A 17332-nucleotide genomic window follows, 5' to 3' on the forward strand; every position below is an offset into this window, starting at 1 on the left:
CGGAGGAGGAGAACAGATATGAGTTTTAGTAGGTAGGGTGCGGGTACACATAGACTCTTAATAACATCCAGCCGAACCCGTGCGAGTCCGACACTCCCCCATTTATGAGGGGGGGGGGGTATGGCATTGCTCAGAGTCCTCTATAACAAAAAAAAAAAAAAAAAGTTAGTACCCGCGCGAATTAAATACGGTATGCGCGCGCGCGCTTTAGTTAGAAATAGTGAATTAAATAAACGAAAAGGTATTATATTTAAATAAGATGATAAATATTTTAAATTAAGTTGTGTGTGTAAGCCGTACGTCAGAAACAACCAACAGTTGTAGGGCTTTCCCGCGGCTTTAGCCGCATGACGGGAAAGTCCTACAAATGTTTTGTCAGCTTTTTTTTAATTTTTTAAGTAACGTAATGATATTTGTGGTCGCTATTTCGCTTTAAGTAGTCAGAATTTAATTTTTTTGATACATATTTGCTTGTTATTCAAAGTCCATTAAAACAACGTATCAAATGACCGTATCCTGATCAAATTTGAGCCGGCCCTGATCCAGAAGACCGAATACACAAAATTGGGGCTTATTGATTTAGCCTTTATTATCGGAGATTTTCAAAACAGAATCGTAATACCTCAAATAACAAAAAAAAATTAAAAGGAAGCATAGCCGTAGTTCTAGTTATCTGAAACAAACATATTGTTGGCCGCCAATCTACATTGGGAGATCACAATTTAGTTTTAACTGTACCTTTTCTCTCGTTTGATAGAGTTATTTAAATGATATTAAATGACCAATAGTCGCATTTGAAATTTTTGAGTTTCCCCTACTCCTGTCACCCAAAAGTCAAAAAGAGTGAATATACGTTCATTGAAGTAGCCTCCGATTACAAGGTACAATGCCGCAAACCGCATCCAGTTACCTCAATTATAAAAAAAAGGTTACAAGAGGATGTAAGTTATTTTTCAACCCCCCCATCGCGGTACCTATATATATATATATATATATATATATATATATATATATATATATATATACATATACAGGTGACCAAAAAGGTGCGGCGCATTCCGTAGGATGCGTAACACTTTATTATTTAGCAAACCAGTGCGACATGAAATTCGCCTTGTACTAGTACTTTTCTTTTTCCTGTTTAACCTCCGGTAATTACCGTCCAGATAATACTTCAGAGGATGATATGTATCAGTGTAAATGAAATGTAGTTTTGTACAGTGTCAGTCCGACCATACCTGATATGTGTGGTTAATTGAAACCCAACTACCAAAGAACACCGGTATACATGATCTAGTATTCAAACCCGTGTAAAAATAACTGAATTTACTAGGACTTGAACGCTAGAACTCACGATTTCCAAATCAGCTGATTTGAGAAGGCGTGTTCACCACTAGACCAACCCGGTGGGTTTCTTATATTAGTGCCTGGACTACGTTGAATCACATGATGTTCATCATTAACTTACCGTTCAACAAAAAACGAACAGTTTGGAAATATTCATGTGGATTACCGTTACAAAATCCATAAACAAAAATTATATCGACATATTCCTCGTTAAAAACTGCATTTTTACACTACGATATGATATCAGTACACTTCCTTCCTTTATATGTATCATAATTTACGACAACAGATTCAAATGAAGTATACAATTTTTGTTGTTGACCAGTATTGCCAACCTACACAATAAATTTTTTTTTGAAATATTTCTAAAGTAACATACATTTTAATTTAGTTTTTTACGTAATTAATTCGTTTTACCTGTGTAAATTATTGAATATACACAGCTAAAACATTGTTTTATAAATTTGCTATTTTTTTTTTTTAATTATTTTCCGTAATTAGCGCGTTTTTTTATTTTTAAAAAGAATTTTTATTAGTTACAGAAATAATAATACGATTTTATATCTATTTTTCGTGTTTTGCTTCAATAAAAAACACATTTTAAAAGTTTTTGTTTTATTTTTTTGGCTCTATTTACATTACTTACCTCAGAATTAAATTCTCAAATTAATTTTGTTACTAAATCATCCGCATTTATTAGTAATTTAACAAAGCTATTTTACTACAAACCTAAAATTGTTTTTCGATACCGAATTTTGTATTTTATGTTGGATATTTTAAAAACAACTTTGGACCTTTGTTTTTCCTGTTTAGCCTCCGGTAACTACCATTTAGATAATACTTCAGAGGATGAATGAGGATGATGTGTATGAGTGTGAATGAAGTGTAGTCTTGCACATTCTCAGTTCGACCATACCTGAAATGTGTGGTTAATTGAAACCCAACCACCAAAGAATACCTGTATCTACGATATAGTATTCAAATCCGTGTAAAAATAGCTGGCTTTACTAGGACTTGAACGCTGGAACTCTCGACTTCCAAATCAGCTGATTTCGGAAGACGCGTTCACCACTAGACAAACCCGGTGGCTCATCTTAAAAACTACTGGAATTATACTTCTGGGACCTGTCTTCTTCTATTCCCCAGCTCAAATTACGAAAGAAACCATCGACTTTACTCCTTAATTTGGTTCCCAAAAATTATAATAGGGCTTCTTTTTATTAGAAGAACTGAAATACGGACGAAATCTTTCGCTAGCCGTAATTTGAAAACAAAACGAGTCCTGATCTATGTTTTACATTATTTTCACCAGTAGAACATGTCCTGAAAAGTTTCTCCGTGGAACATTCTGAATATGAAATTACTGGTTTTATTTTTTTTTTTACATAATTTAATTCATTTGGAAATTTGGTAATCCGAAAGTTTCTAAATATAGAATGAAGTTGTATCTCAAGCTAATTAAATAGGTGTATCAGTGGCTTATTAGATAAATGGTTTGCCAAGGATATACAGAGCCAAATATCTGTATCAAATTTCACATTTTTGGCCAACGGGTTTTCGAGATACAATGCCTATAAATAAAGTAATGAGACTAGTTTTTTTTTTGGCAGCCAAAGTGGCAACCCTGTAAAGTTACTAGTAAACATATTGTTATATGAACAGCTGATTTATATTAAGTATTAATATTTTTAGTTTATTGTTGCCACGTGAGACACGTAAACAAACTTTTGGTAAAACGAGTTGTGCGTTACAAAAATGTACGATACTAATTATAAGCAACGTTGTACAATCACGTTTTGTGTTAAACTCGGGTGAAAATGCTATTGAAACTTTTTGAAAATTGAAAAGGACGTACGGAGATAACGCTCAGGTCACGAACCAAGTTTTAAGGTGGTTTAAAGCATTTTCAGATAGCCGGGAATCAGTTGCGGACGATCCACGCTCTGGAAGACCGTTAACATCATCAAAAAGTGACGACGATGATGACCGAATCAGAGATTTCATACGGTACGATCGTGTCAGAATAATTGCAGAAAAAGCTTAATTTGAACCGTACCACAATCCATCATCAAATTCTGACAAACGAATTGGCCATGAAAAAAGTTTGTGCAAAATTGGTCCCAAAAAATCTCACTGTTGAACAGAAAAACAACAGAGTGGAAGTGTGCCGCAATCTTCTAGGACGAATTGAAATTGATCCTGATTTTCCAAAAAAAAAAGTATTACTGGTGATGAATCTTGGATATTTGAGTACGACCAGAAACAAAACGCCAGAAGGAGTGGCACACTTCAAACTCATCACGTCCCAAAATAGCAAAAATGAGCAAATCAGAAGCATCCTAATTTGTTTGTTCGATAGTAATGGCATTGTCCATAAGGAGTTTTTTCCTACAGGACAAACTGTAAATCAATATGTTTACCGATAAATTCCTGAAAGACTACGAAAAAGAGTTGTCAGCGTGAAATCAGCCATCAAAGACAACCGGATGTTGCATGATGACAATGCACCTTGTCACACTACAATCTCAATTAATGAGTTTTTGGCAAAGAAAAACATTCCTGTATTTCCTCAACCATCTACATGACTTGAGTCCCTGCGACTTTTTCCTGTTCCCGACTTTTAAAAAAAACATCACAAAGGACACCGTTTTGGAACAGTAAAAAACATTTTTTTAAATATGTAACCGACCATCTGAAGGATATTCCAGTTTCTGAGTTCCAACACTGCTATAAAGAGTGGGAAAACCGTTTGAAACGTTGCGTGGCTTACCAAGGGAATTATTTCGAAAGTGATGTAAAGTGAAATTCGATGTAAACTATTTCGAAGGTGAGTCCATGTATAGGATTGAAAATAGAAAGTTTTTCTGGACCAGTCTCATTTTATTAACCCACTGGGTTGGTCTAGTGGTGAACGCGTCTTCCCAAATCTGCTGATTTGGAAGTCGAGAGTTCCAGCGTTCAAGTCCTAGTAAAGCCAGTTATTTTTACATGGATTTGAATACTAGATCGTGGATACCGGTGTTCTTTGGTGGTTGGATTTCAATTAACCACACATTTCAGGAATGGTCGAACTGAGAATGTACAAGACTACACTTCATTTACAGTCATACATATCATCCTCTGAAGTATTATCTGAACGGTAGTTACCGGAGGCTAAACAGGAAAAAGAAAAGTCTCATTACTTTACTTGCAGACCTCGTATGTGGCAAAAAGTGTTTAGAAAATTTGTTAAATATTCTAAATATTCCGCCCTCTCCTCAAATTAAATAGACCTGAAATGCTGAATTTTTTAAGAACTTAATAATTAATTGGTTTCACAGTACTAAAGCTTAATTTTTTATACTATACAAAATGTGAAAAATTAAGAATCATTAAAATACCCCTTTAATTCCATCAATGCCCCAAATGTAGAAAAACATTTTTTGCAGTTTTTGAAGAATTTATATAGTGCTAGTCCGCAGATATTAATCAGAAACCAAGCCCAACACACGTAAAACATTAAAATATATATATGGTAAAATATTAGTCTAACTGATTTACTTTAACATCAAACAATAATTCGATACTACATTTTTGAATATTGAAAATCTGTTTTCAAATTATCAAAGAAATTAAACATAAATAAAAATAAAAGGAAAGGAGAATACATGATAAGATGATAAAATGAAAGAAAACTTTCACAAAAAGTAATTTACAAGACTTGTGGAATAATTAGTTTTCTTTTCTAATTAACCAGTTAAAATAATGCAGAACTAATGAGTACTAAGTAGTAATTAAATCTATAACCCAAGAATAATTATACAAAGAAGCTTCTATTTAAAAAAAAATTTATAACTCCAATTAGTTACATTTAAATTATATGTACATTTATATAATCAAACAAAATTTTACAATGTGTACAAATATAAAATAATAATAGCAATGTCAAATTGTCAATGTAACTTTTGAGCACGCACACGTTTATATCTTCATGTAACTGTTTATACAAATGTTATCATAAATAATAAAACGCTAATTATACCTGAAAAAATAACATTCCTGACAAGTGAACTGTCATATTAACAAAAAGATGAAAATATTGAGTGTCACTTTAATTTTTTTTCAACTAAAAAAAAAATATAAAAGAATATATATATATATATATATATATATATATATATATATAAATATTTCAATAATTATTGAATTTTTTATTTCTTCTGCTTCTTCCTTTTCAAGGATTAGCCCCAACTGACCTATTCCGGCTTTCATTTTTAACCTTGGCCGACCTTCTTTCTTTTTCCTGTTTAGCCTCCGGTAACTACCGTTTAGATAATACTTCAGAGGATGAATGAAGATGATATGTATGAGTGTAAATGAAGTGTAGTCTTGTACATTCTCAGTTCGGCCGTTCCTGACATGTGTGGTTAATTGAAACCCAACCACCAAAGAACACCGGTATCCACGACCTAGTATTCAAATCCGTGTAAAAATAACTGGCTTTACTAGGACTTGAACGCTCAACTTCCAAATAGGCTGATTTGGGAAGACGCGTTACCATTCGATAACGTAGACTGGAATAAAATGTTCAGCATTTTAAAAAAATTAGGGTTCAAATACAGAGATAGAAAAACGATTGCTAACATTTACAGGAACCAAACGGCAACAGTAACAATTGAAGAACATAAGAAAGAAGCCGTAATAAGAAAGGGAGTCCGACAAGGATATTCCCTATCTCCGTTACTTTTTAATCTTTACATAGAACTAGCGGTTAATGATGTTAAAGAACAATTTAGATTCGGAGTAACAGTACAAGGTGAAAAGATAAAGATGATACGATTTGCTGATGATATAGTAATTCTAGCCGAGAATAAAAAGGATTTAGAAGAAACAATGAACGGCATAGATGAAGTCCTACGCAACAACTATCGCATGAAAATAAACAAGAACAAAACAAAAGTAATGAAATGTAGTAGAAATAACAAAGATGGACCACTGAATGTGAAAATAGGAGGAGAAAAGATTATGGAGATAGAAGAATTTTGTTATTTGGGAAGTAGAATTACTAAAGATGGACGAAGCAGGAGCGATATAAAATGTCGAATAGCATAAACGAGCCTTCACTTAGAAATATAATTTGTTTACATCAAAAATTAATTTAAATATCAGGAAAAGATTTTTGTATGTTTGGAGTGTCGCTTGAATGGAAGTGAAACTTGGATGATCGGAGTATCTGAGAAGAAAAGATTAGAAGCTTTTGAAAAGCGGTGCTATAGGAGAATGTTAAAAATCGGATGGGTGGATAAAGTGACAAATGAAGAGGTATTGCGGTAAATAGATGAAGAAAGAAGCATTTGGAAAAATATAGTTAAAAGAAGAGACAGACTTATAGGCCACATACTAAGGCATCCTGGAATAGTCGCTTTAATATTGGAAGGACAGGTAGAAGGGAAAAATTGTGTAGGCAGGCCACGTTTGGAATATGTAAAACAAATTGTTAGGGATGTAGGATGTAGAGGGTATACTGAAATGAAACGACTAGCACTAGATAGGGAATCTTGGAGAGCTGCATCAAACCAGTCAAATGACTGAAGACAAATAAAAAAAAAAAGCGTTACCACTAGACCAACCCGGTGGGTTACCTTGGCCGACCTATGTCTCTTCTTCCTCTCTTTAAGTAATACCAAACCTAAAGCAGCAGATAATAAAGAGAATCAAAAGAGTGACATTGTTCATTATATCGTTTGATGATGACACTGATAGGGCAGATACCTAGTTATTCCCGGATAACTTTGCAGGATGTCTTTCCTAAAACATTCCTTCACAGCTGTTAAAAAGCACAATTCATCACTTTGGATTCGAGAATCGTTCTTTCTATTTGTTACCGATATCATGCATCCATATGTTAAAAGAGTACAGAAATTAAAACTTTTTTATAACTTGTTATTTAAATTTCTATTAAGATTCTCATTCTGTTCTCATCCATCGATAAATCATAACCCAAATAAATATTAACATAAATTAATATATTACAACTATAATACAATGTTACAAACACCGTACGTTAATAAAAGGATTTTTTTTTATACACTTCAATTGGTAATCATTTTCATCTAAACTTTGCACCAGCTTTCAAACGTACTTACTGACTCTTTGGCGCTACAGCCCGTATAGAGCCTTGGACCACAGTGGTAGCTCGCTTATAAGCACTGCAGCACCACTTGATATTATCGACAACATTTAATATAATGAGTCTTTATTACCAAAAATTGTAGAGAATTTAATACCGAGAAAATTAATGTAGTAAAGTCTATGAAAAGCAGAAAGATCAATTTTTATTATAAAAAACAGAACAAAACTTCACAAAAAAAGTCATGAATATGAAAATTAATAGTCCCTTTTACACTAGAACAATTTGTCACGGTGAGAAATTAACTGGAATTTTTAAACAATGAATTTCTTATAGTGCTTAAAATGTTTATTGGAAAATCGAAATGAAATGTACTATTAACTTGATGAAGAACTAACACATTTCACGAATGAAGTAAGACAATTCTTAGATGAAAAATTTACCGGTAAATGAATTGGACGTACAGGACTGGTAAATTGGCTCCCAAATTTATTTCCCCTTCCCACTTCTGGAACCGCTCTTGAAGCATTACCTCTGTCAAGGGAAGTATACAACCATCAGAAACCGGTATGCGGAATGCCCGCGACCTCATTGCGCAAAGACGACCCCACACGGTCGTCGGGCCCTCTAAGCGCTCAGCCATGGGCCTGTCCGGCCCGGCATCGAATTCCCTGTCGAACTTCCTCCGAGGCATGTAATCTGTCAGTCGCTTTCTTAACGTAGTCCTCTATATCCTTCCATTCAAGGGATCCTCTCATCATAATTCTCGGATTGTCTTCTGGATTAAACATGACTTCTGCGCCCAAGGCTTCAAGCATCTCCTGGAATCACTACTCAAATCGTGTACAACTAAAATAAACATGTGAAGGGGGTCTTCTCTACATGTTTATTCCACCTAGACAACCGGATCTTAGTCCCTTAGATTACTGTTTATCGGGATAGATGAAATGCATTGTGATGAACATCACAAAATTTAACGTTTCCTTTTTTCCCTCTTTCCTTTCTCCAATTTCCACTCCTTCCCCTCTTTCCTTTTTCGCAAAAATATTTATTTTCACGTAACTAATATATATATACTGGATATGAGCCAAATCAAACCAAAAATACAACTTTTCTGAAAAATCTCGACCCGCGCCACCTAGCGGGTCCAAACTAATTCAGAAATCTTCGCGGGCGTGCGTGAGTGCGTGCGTACAACTCACCAAAGTTTCATCGCAATCGGATGAATAGTATAGGAACACATAAGGGACAAACAAACAAACTTTCCTTTATATATATATATATATATATATATATATATATATATATATATATAAAGGCATTTATTAATCACCGAAGTTATTGTACCTAAAAAAACATGTTTTCCGTCACCGAATCTTTCTGTTTTACGTTGGATAACACGAAACCTACGGGTGAAACAATTCTTGGACCTGTTTTATTAGTTTTTTTCAGTTCCAATAATATAATAAATCATTCAGTTAACCCCTTATAGAACGCTTTAGGAATTTCACTATAAACTAATTTCACCGGAAAAACTGAAATCCAAGCGAAATTTTTCGCTAGCCGTATTTCGGATATATATTTGTATAAACTTTCTTCCTTATTTCAAGCTCTATAATCAGTTATTAAATTACTTCATTTTGCTCCTGAATCACCTGTATAAATTTACAACCATGTAATTAAAAGCTATAAAAAATATTCTAGATTAAACCACTCTCTCATCGATAAATATTCCCTTTAGTGAAAGTAAACTTCCTAATAAAACTACAATTACCAAAAATTAAAGCAGTTTAAAAAGTAAAATCTGGTTCGGTAATTTGAGAATAATAGGAACGTGTCGTTGTTCGCTAGATTATTTTTAGAGAATACAACATATTTTTATATTTAAGTAAATATAAAATACAAGTTAAAAAGCAGCATGGTTTTAAAAAAAAAGGAAGAATCTATTGAAGACAGCATTAGGTCTCTTTTACAGTAGAACTGGTTAAAGATTTAAACGGCGAAAAATAATAATTTTGGTATTTTTTGAATCGTAGTAAAACTTCTGATCAAGTAAATATATTGGATACCATTACTGAAAAATTAAAAGCAAATCAAGTTGAAATGTTAAATATCAATTGGTTTTAATATTATTTACATAATCAAAGATAATATGTTAAAAGATTTTACTTTCACAAAATAGAATTAGGCATCCCACAAAGTTCAACTTTAGGTTCCGCATTATTTTTAATTTTAAAAACGATCTGTAGTAATTCTACTACACAGTAATACTGTTCTGTTTGAAAATTACACATTAAAGATCTTTTAATGTACACGTTTACATTCTCATAAAATAAAGTTATAATAAATTCATTCTTTTTTTTATCTTCAGTCATTTGACTGGTTTGATGCAGCTCTCCAAGATTACCTATCTAGTGCTAGTCGTTTCATTTCGGTATACCCCCTACAGCCTACATCCCTACCAAATTTGTTTTACATATTCCAAACGTTGCCTGCCTACACAATTTTTTCCTTGTAACTGTCCCTCCAATATTAAAGCGACTATTCCAGGGTGCCTTAATATGTGCCATACAAATCTGTCTTCTTATAATTCATTCTTTGTGAATATCTACTTTCTTTTTCCTGTTTAGCCTCCGGTAACTACCGTTCAGATAATACTTCAGAGGATGATATGTATGAGTGTAAATGAAGTGTAGTCTTGTACATTCTCAGTTCGACCATTCCTGAGATGTGTGGTTAATTGAAACCCAACCACCAAAGAACACCGGTATCCACGATCTAGTATTCAAATCCGTGTAAAAATAACTGGCTTTACTAGGACTTGAACGCTGTAACTTTCGACTTCCAAATCAGCTAATTTGGGAAGATGCTTTCACCCACTAGACCAACCCGGTTGGTAAGTTTGTGAATATCTAAGTAGAAATAAACCAGAATAAAAGTGAAATTTGTAATAAACAAAAATTAAAATGGTTACGTGCAAGACTTATTTAATGAGAAAAGTGGATGAAGGATGGAAGAGTAAAGAATATAAAAAGTAGAACGCCATATGAAAAGAACGAGTAAAGAATAGACAAGAGATATTACGTAGATGAGATGAGTGCAGCTGGAATTTATTTATTGACGTACTTGGTAGTTGATATAAACAGAAATATTTGCCAAAGATCTTACCCAGATGCAGAACAACAATAATATTATTACAGCTATATATTCCTTGTTAATCTACTTTAGTATTATCGCTTATTTATCGCTTATTTATTTATTTATTTTTATTTAATTTTGTTTATTAAAACTGTTAGACAAATATTTTAGGCAAGGAAGATGCGATAGATGAAATATTTTCAAAAAAATATAAGCTAATCCTTTTAATAAATCGAACCGAGGACCAGTTTATCAGTAAACAACTACATTAACCATTATATTATCAGGCCAGCCAACATCAGGGAAATATAACTTTAAATTATAAAAATAAAACAACAGACCAACCGCTACATAATAGACAGTATAAATTATTATACACGCTAAGAAAATGCAACATTTCATAGGAACTAAATTTTAAAATAATACAATTTAATAGTTTAATTATAGGTTAACAAAGATTACTTTATTTCCTTTTTAAAATAAACTAGTTAATTGTAATTAATTAATTATCATCGTAATCATGTAACATAGTCAATCCATTAATAAATAAAAATTGAAAGGTCATCCAAATAAACGTTAATAATAATCATCGTAAACTTTCATAAAATTTGGTACATAAACAATTAACAAATATGGTTTGGTTGTAAATAGCATGTAAATTATATATTTTATCTATCATCGACCTATCTTCTTATACATTTTGATAGCAATTCGTCTACACATATAAGCATTTACCCAAAATTAAATTGTACAATAAATAAATTTATAAAAATGGATTTAAATACAAGAATTGGAAAGGAACGTAAAAAAATTTCACATCGAAAACAATATGGCAAAACATCACATAACAGGTTTTTAAAGTTCAAATTTCATCAATTTTAAATCGTACCGTAATCGTAAAATATGTATAATCAAACCATTAAATGGTACATTATCAAATGGAAATACTGGAGCAATCCAGACAACATAACAAATCCAAGTATTAATGTTAATATACCTTAGAATAAATTATACAATGAACAGAAAGCCATTTCATTCGAGAGTCACCTTAATCAGTAGTTTGCTTTTTTTTTGTACAATCCTCATATTATAAGCAATTCCTCATTTACTGTTCTACAGACAAAGAGAGCGGCTATCCATTAAGCCTACCATCAAAGCAGTTCCAATGCCAGGTTGATACCATAGATATATCAAAAGCGAGAACAAACCAAATTCCCATAGCATTCTAAAGAAAACGACAGAAAGAAAAGGTTATTGATCAATCCACACAGAAATCGTGTTTGATCATCTGATAAAAGTAATTCACCTTAACGGACATAACAATGGATGGTTTCTTTTTACCGGGTATTTCAAAAGCAATATAGCATTGATACTCAACTATGCCTCGCAAACTCACCACTTCATCTCACAAAGCATATGTATATGGAATTTGGGGTCAATGTATACTTCTTTGATGGATAAATCAGCTTATTCTAAAAAAAAACTTGTTGGTAATTTGTGATCTCGATAAAAAAAAAACCTTCAACTTTTGTAAGAAAAAATTTTTTCTTTTGTTAAGTGCCATAGTTGGCACTTCCCTCCCAACAGTACTCCTAAACGGTTAGGAAATTCAGAAAATCTGATAGATGTGTTTCAATTATAAATGCCTGATATATGTATATATAATTTATATGATAATCTAGAAGTCTCCAGATGTAGAAAGGTGCATTCAGAGCCCATAAGCAGTTACATCGCTAATGAAATAAGCAGCTTACTATTCCCATGGATGTCTGATATATATAACAGGTTAACAGAATCAAAGTGCCATTAACATTAAGATATAAATGATTCACTTGGGTCTCAAACTATAAAACTTTCAAAGTGAAATGTTACTGTTAACCAACAATACTGGATAAATAATAAGTAAAACAGTTGAAATGAAAAGAAGCACATAATTTTTGTACAACCCTGACAAAATCCATTAACTCTGAATACAAATTTCTTATGAATATTGCAAAACAACATACACAGTAATAATGTACTTTACATAAACAATTTTTTTGTTGATTTTGTGTATCTCACAGCAAAATACTTAAGAGTACAGAGTCTGTATATGATAGTAAACAACCGTTACACAGATAATATTTTAGAAAAGAATTTTTTTTACACAAAATAAAATCGATTTAAAGAGCCAAAAATAATTGTACAACACTTTTATTATTCAATATAAAATATGCAAATAGTCTTATTAACCTGGAATCTTTTTTAATGGAACACAAGCATAATACAATTTTTTTTTAACACAGATAAAAATCTTTAAAACAAACATAAAAAATTAGTTTATATTATCAAAGAATAATTTTGGATAAATGTATAAATTAATACAATCAACCCATCAAAGGCAGTGTTTCAGTGGCTGGACTGTCCCTTCCCTTTTTCCACCTTTCTTTATGTTTTAGGCAAGACCCATGGGTATTAAATCAGTGAGTGCCCTGGTCCCACATCTGGCACCATCTGGTAGCTAGCCCTTTCTTTGCTGAAACACTCAATGAGTAACAACCCTACTATATCAGATGGCCTACAAACTATCCAATCACTCTTGTTTCCTAGCTAGGGGTTACACAAGAAGCTGAACAACTGGCTGAGGTGTCAATTGGGTAAAGCAAAACCTCCTATTTCTGTTCCTAAGCAATTAATTAAAAGAGAAAAAAGTTACATGGATTTATATCAAATTTTTTTTAAATTTTCATATGAAAATTGAATATCAGACTACGCATTATTGAACTATAATAATAAAGACATAAGAAATGATCTAAAAAAAATTCAATTCATCATACGTAATATAATTTTTAATTTAAAACATTTTCCACATAAGAGTTAATTAGAAAAAACTTATAAGGTACAGTCACAGAAACTTCCCCTATAAAATAAATAAATAATCATATATACTGGTCAAGTTGATCTAAGGAGTAAGAATGAACTTTAGTCATTTTCAACAGTATTAAACAAATCTATTTTTATGAAAAGCCAATTTAAAAGCATACCTGAATCTCCCTTGTAATAAAAATACAAATTTCTACAGTTAAAAAAAAATAGACTGTAACCTCAAAATAGGAGAATTACATTTAATTTTTACAGCAAAAAATTGAATTTTTTTTTCCGATTTTACTTCTTTATTAGTAAATAAGAACGGGGGTGACACGTTCATAAAAACCATTCCAAATGAAGGTATAATGTTAAAAATTTCCCTAATAATAAACCTCTAAATTCAAGATACATAACAGATCATCATTAATTTTATCTACATCTTACCAAATGTATATATGGGCTATCAATGGAACAGTTATTCATAAAATTTAATCAGGGTCTTTTCTGTTATTCCCTACCAAATGTTTGATTTTTACAGGTTTAATAAAATATGCAGTATTAATGAAATTTTGTACGGAAAATTTTGAGAAAAATAATGAAAAAAATTATCATATTAATATTTATCATTTAAGGCTAAGGTTACGGTTGACGTTAAGGGTTTTGAAATGGAAAACGAAAATGCTCAACTATAGAGTCTACCTCATGTAAAATTATTTAATTGCAAGCACTTTTGTTTTCATAATAAAAACTTTCACCATAACTATATTATAATAATAACAATAATAAAACTGAACTACTAACCTTTAAATCAAATACACAAAATAAATAAATAAATAAAACACAAATTCACATAATATACAATATAATACACAGTAACTGTATTAATTTATTTGAATAAATAAAAAAACCTAAAAAGTGTAATTTTATAAATGGCGGGGAGTAACACAAAAGACCAAATTAATTAAATCTTCTTTTCAAAATCAATTTTTTTAACGATCACATGATGTAAAATGTTTAATGTCAAATTCTTTCATTTTAATAAAATATTACATAATTCAACTATTTTCTTTATAATACAGATTTGGACTAACAGTAGCAATCATTAAAAAACGATAGATAAGAAGAAATTGACTTTCATACACCATATTTTACAATGAGTAACAGATTTTACAAGAAAAAATTATTTTCTTTTATTTAGATAAAAGAACTAAAAATGTACATTGTGATAAAGTTAAGAAAGCAAACCATGCAGCAATAGAAATTCAGACTTACAAAATTGAAAATTCATCACGAAAAAATTAAATGAAATCTTGGTAAGGAGGATACAAAGAAGTAGGACCAAAACAAGAAAATATTTAAAGAAAAAAGGTAATGACAGACTTAAAAGGGAACGAAATGTAAAGGAAAGTGTTAAATACATAGTCTATAGTTGGCTGAAAGGAAAATAAACATTTTAAAAGATACTTTTTTCAATTCTTTTATGAATTTTAACAACTTTCTTTTATAAAACTTGAACTAAAATGTTATAATATAATACAGGGTAGCCAGTTAAATCTAAGATAATTTTGTGATACAACAGCTAAAGGATAGAAATATATAGAAAAACAGTTCATATCTTTTGTTTTTGTATATTTTTAGTAGCAATTTGTCTATGCCACATATTGATTAATAAAATAAATAACATCTGAATTTTTCTTTAAACATTTTTCATGTAAGATATCACTCAATTTGTTAAATAGAAAAGCTTGCACCACACTAGATGTTCACTTTGCATCTAATTCAATTCTAGTGAAATTTGTTATGAACAGATCTATGAAAAACTTTGGATTGTTTTTTTTTTTTTTTTTTTTAATTAGACATCAGCTTTATTTATGACAATTTCATCAGCTTTATTTATTACTATGCAAAACAATAAAATTATTTGAAAATTAACACTTCTATTATTACACAACTATCACAACACACTCGTACACAGATAGATATCAAATAAAATGTGTGTGATAAACAGTCAACAAAAAATAACATTTTTATTGTTTTGTATTACACAAACAAGTTCCAGTTCCAATTTTATAACATAACTTAATACAATCCTTAATTTAAAAGTTATTATATTCAATTCATTATTTTCATAATGTAGGTGTCTACAAAATTTCAACTAAGTTATTTTATAAACTTAATTGTTGTTAGACAGGTCTTTAATAACATAAGAATAATAAATAATTTCCATTAGAATTCATAATGTCATAAATTACTGTGTACTACATTCCTTACTAAACATGCAAAATGGGTGAACTGGTTATACAGACAGATAAATAATTTAAACTGTCACTTCTACCTACAATAAATTTAGATAATCTATTACTTTTTTTTAATAATTTGTTAATGAATGATTTAATTTTTCTGAAAAAACTTTTTTCCATAATTTATAAGAAAAGAAATTATTTACGAAATACAATGTTAGATGTTTTAAATTCACCGTTGGGTGCAGGGCAAAATAACTAACTACAAATCATCAACTAACCTGAAAAGATATGAAATATAATTTCAAGATACTCACGATATTTTTATATCTATACTAAATAAAAACAAAGAATGTAATCATATATTAAATTCATGAATAATTGTATAAAGAAATAACGTGATGGTAATAATAAACATAGATGTTATAATATGATAATCCAAATAGCTTAAAAAAAAAATTCAAATTGAATGAAAAACAATACATGTCAAAACAGAAATTTAATAACCGTAATTAGTATAATCTTCTGACATATCAAAATACTAGATTACGTATAATTCATCATAACCTTTTAAAGAAGATAACCAATAAATAAAACTGACCAAAAAAATTACAACCACCTTTTAGGACAAAGGTTTACGTCTTAAGAAAAGGGTGTGTATATAAAATACTTTCACTTTCAATATTGACAAACATACAAAATTAAAAATAACTTACTTGTAAAAAGAATTCACAAGCGATACAAGTAACCGATTATAACATAATAATAATTCACTAACAAACAACGCAAAACAAATATCATTCACTTTATAAACACAGACAGAGCTAATTCAAGGAAGTACACACTGGATACGGACGAACTGTAACCACGACATACATATACAAATACACACAAACACACAGAGAATTGTGAGAAAACAATATTGCACTAAACAAGAAAAAAATAACGAAATTTCCCAGATAACCAAATATTTAATACTTAAAATTATCATATTTCGGTATTTATTAATAATAATATATTAAACTTGTCAAATATCGTACTATTTTTGTTTTTTTCAGTAGGAAAATTAATTATAATAAAGATAAATAGTATAAATATAATTCAATTATGATAAACATTCTGAATTTTGATAAAATATTTTTCAAATATGACCAATAAAATGTTTTTCTGGAAAAATGTATTAAAAATTGATATTAAAAGTAAGTACAGCATTATCGTAACAGTATTGAAAAAAATGAGATTTATTTAGCATTTAATGAAGTCTGCTGCCAACCAGCTGTTGAATTCGTATTCATTATAACGGTTAAATAATGATTCGCGGGAAGAAATGACATTATTTGAATTCAAGAAAATAATATTTAATGTAAACACATTTCTTATCACCATGTTATTGATTTATTTAAATAAAAAATGTTTGGAATAAATTTGATATAAATTACTGACTGAATTACTTAAGCAAATGCATTTTTTTATTACTTCTTAATCTTTAAAATCCATATATATAAAAATCAATGTTTGTCTGTCTGTTCCAACTCGAGATCTACCAGACAGATTTGTCTAAAATTTTGAATAACTACACTTTGAATCCCTGCGGTGAACATAGGCTAATTTTTTTGGACCTCCAACATAACGAAATTTAAAACACTTTATT

The 17332-nt window shown here is 30.5% G+C and overlaps 1 protein-coding gene across 2 annotated transcripts in view; it reads right to left on the reverse strand.

Annotated features, from left to right (window-relative positions):
• Ack (activated Cdc42 kinase) overlaps positions 1 to 16560 on the reverse strand; it is a 139144-nt gene extending 122584 nt beyond the window's left edge. For both annotated transcript variants that reach the window (XM_075381075.1, XM_075381074.1), the window contains exon 1: positions 16398 to 16560. The gene's annotated coding sequence lies outside the window, so the exon portion shown is untranslated. The remainder of the gene's footprint in view (positions 1 to 16397) is intronic.
• Positions 16561 to 17332: the final 772 nt, after the last annotated feature.

This window comes from Lycorma delicatula, chromosome 13 (assembly GCF_047948215.1).
Source record: "Lycorma delicatula isolate Av1 chromosome 13, ASM4794821v1, whole genome shotgun sequence".
In the NCBI taxonomy this organism is placed as follows: Eukaryota; Metazoa; Arthropoda; class Insecta; order Hemiptera; family Fulgoridae; genus Lycorma; species Lycorma delicatula.